At 50.0% G+C, this 2,533-nt stretch overlaps 1 pseudogene; it reads left to right on the top strand.

Annotated features, from left to right (window-relative positions):
* Positions 1-1,028: 1,028 nt before the first annotated feature.
* LOC102261882 lies at positions 1,029-1,780 on the top strand (annotated as a pseudogene).
* The last annotated feature ends 753 nt before the right edge of the window (positions 1,781-2,533 follow it).

Below are 2,533 nucleotides of genomic sequence, written 5' to 3'. Positions count from 1 at the left end.
GCGATCAGGGGGTTTGGGCGCTGCCCCCTGTCATGCTGATCCCGGTGCTGGGAGGCATATTACCCTTTTACTATATAGGATAGAGGCCTGGTGCACGGGTGGGGGCCGGCTGGTTTGCCCTGAAGGGTGTCCTGGATCAGGGTGGGGGTCCCCACTGGGGTGCCTGGCCAGTCTGGGTGAGGGGCTGAGGGCTGTTTTCAGGCTGGCGGGTGACTGAAGCTCCCAACCTGTCCTTTTTTTCTTTTTTTTTACTTCTGGGCCAGCTTTAGCTCTGAGGCTTGGCTCCAGCTCTGAGGCCTCGGCTGCTGAAAGCAGGTATCTGGTTTGTTTGGGTTCTATAATCGAAACACTGTTTCAACTCCAGCTCTGAGATCCCGGCTGGCTGAAAGCAGGTTTCTGGGGTTTCGTTTAGCTTCTATATTTGTAACAATGTTTCAAACTGCAAGCTCAGAGGCCGGCAGCGGCAGGCGGGGACCGTTGTCTTCCTCCATCACTGAAGCAAGCAAGCCTCATGTTCGCTTCAAGCTGCCTGGCTGCAGCCCGCCATCTTGGCTGGCAGTTAATTTGCATATCTCAGTGATTAGCCAATGGGAAGGGTAGCGGAGGTACGGCTAATTACCATGTTTCTCTTTTATTAGATAGGATTTGCAACTTTATCCAGTGTCACTTCTATGTCACTTGATTGTAAAAGTCTTGCTTAACTCACTGTTCATGTTTTATAACTTTTGGACTCTTGACAATACACTGAGCTAGATCCTCAATATATGCTACGTGGATTGCTAGAATTTCAATTTTGTTTACTTTTAATCAAGTACTCACAATACACAGGGTATTGGGAAAGACAATGGGTAGAGTGGACACAGAATCTGAACATGGTGAAGATAGAAAGTTCTTAGTTTTTACTTTTGGCTCCTGACAGGAAGCTCATAATCTAATGGAGAGAAAGAACTTACATTGCTAAATAATGTGCAATTGAGGCTGTGATATTAAAAAGTGCAAACATGTTGTATGAAAATATAGTAAAGGAGGATCCTGACCTTCAGTGTGTTGGCTCCCGTGCCATGGCACCCTCCAGGAGGTTTTTCATGAGGGGAAATTGGAAGGTGACTGGATGGAAGATGAGTCTGGGGGAACTCATCAGCACTCTGAACGTGGCCCACACCGAGGTGGTTTGTGCACCAGCCACCACCTACATTGACTTCACCAGGCAGCAGCTAGATGCTGAGATTGCCGTGACTGCTCAGAACTGCTACAAAGTGACTGATGGGGCCTTTACTGGAGAGACCAGTCCTAGCTTGATCCAAGACTGTGGAGCTACAGGGGTGGTCTTGAGGCAATTGAAAAGAAGGCTTGTGTTTGGGGAATCAGATGAGCTAATTGGGCAGAAAGTGGCCCATGCCCTGGCTGAGGGACTTGGAGTGATCACCTACACTGGGGAGAAGCTAGCTGAGAGGAAAGCTGGCATCCTGAGAAGGTCGATTTTGAACAAACCAAGGTCATTGCAGATAACATGAAGGACTGAAGCAAGGTTCTTCTGGCGTATGAGCCTGTGTGGGCCATTGGTACAGGCAAGACTGCAACACCCCAACAGGCCCAGGAAGTACACAGAAAGCTCTGGGGATGGCTTAAGTCCAATATCTCTGATGCAGTGACTCAGACCACCTGCGTATTTATGTGGCTGGGGCAACCTGCAAGGAGCTGCCAGGCCAGTCTGTGTGGATGCTTCCTAGTGGGTGGTGCATTCCTCAAACCCAAATTCGTGGACATCATCAAACAATAAGCCTCATTCATCTTCCTTACCTTTCATGCTCCACAAGGGATGACAAAGCTCAGAAGCCTAATAACTGCCCTCCCGTCCCTGCACGTACATCTAATGGTGTCACCTGCCCCCTTTCATGGCCTAGTCAAAACTATGCCTCTTTCTTTACCCATTCATGCCTTCCCCTGTGTTGGTCAGGACCAGACCAATCCCTTCTCCACTTACTTTAGTAATTAGAATGAAACATGTCACCAGAGTGGTTTCTCTTTGGCTGACAGCTAGAAGAGGTGGAGTTTGCTTATGGGTCCCCCCAGTCCCCACTGAAGGCAGGAAAGAGAAGCCATCCTCCTCTCCCATCTCCCACCATGGAGCCAAGGACTGAGAGAGCGCCCTGTCCTCTCCTCAGGGGTCAGGGTTGCTGTTCTCACCACTGGTGCCAATGCCTATGTGTGTTGTGCATGTGAGCAGTCCCACTTGGGGTGTGAGGCTGTGGGGGGAGATAAACACCTGGCACCCACACACAAAAAGCATCATAATAATAAAAAGCCAAGAGGCATCACGACCAAAATGACCAAACGATTGGTCACCATGAGGTGCATGGAGCACCTCTTGGGCCAGCTCCCCGCAGGGCGCCTCCTCGCACAGCAGAAGGCAGGAGGCGGGCACCTCCTCGCGCGATTTCAATTGCGCGCTGGGCCTCTAGTAGTGAAAGAAGTGAATGGAGGAAGAAATATTTCCCAAATGGAAGTGTCATCTCGGATGAACCTTGCAAGG

Source organism: Myotis brandtii, unplaced genomic scaffold (assembly GCF_000412655.1).
Source record: "Myotis brandtii unplaced genomic scaffold, ASM41265v1 scaffold257, whole genome shotgun sequence".
Classification (NCBI taxonomy): domain Eukaryota; kingdom Metazoa; phylum Chordata; class Mammalia; order Chiroptera; family Vespertilionidae; genus Myotis; species Myotis brandtii.
Note: the sequence above shows the minus strand (reverse complement) of the source record. Positions and strands in the feature narration are given on the sequence as shown.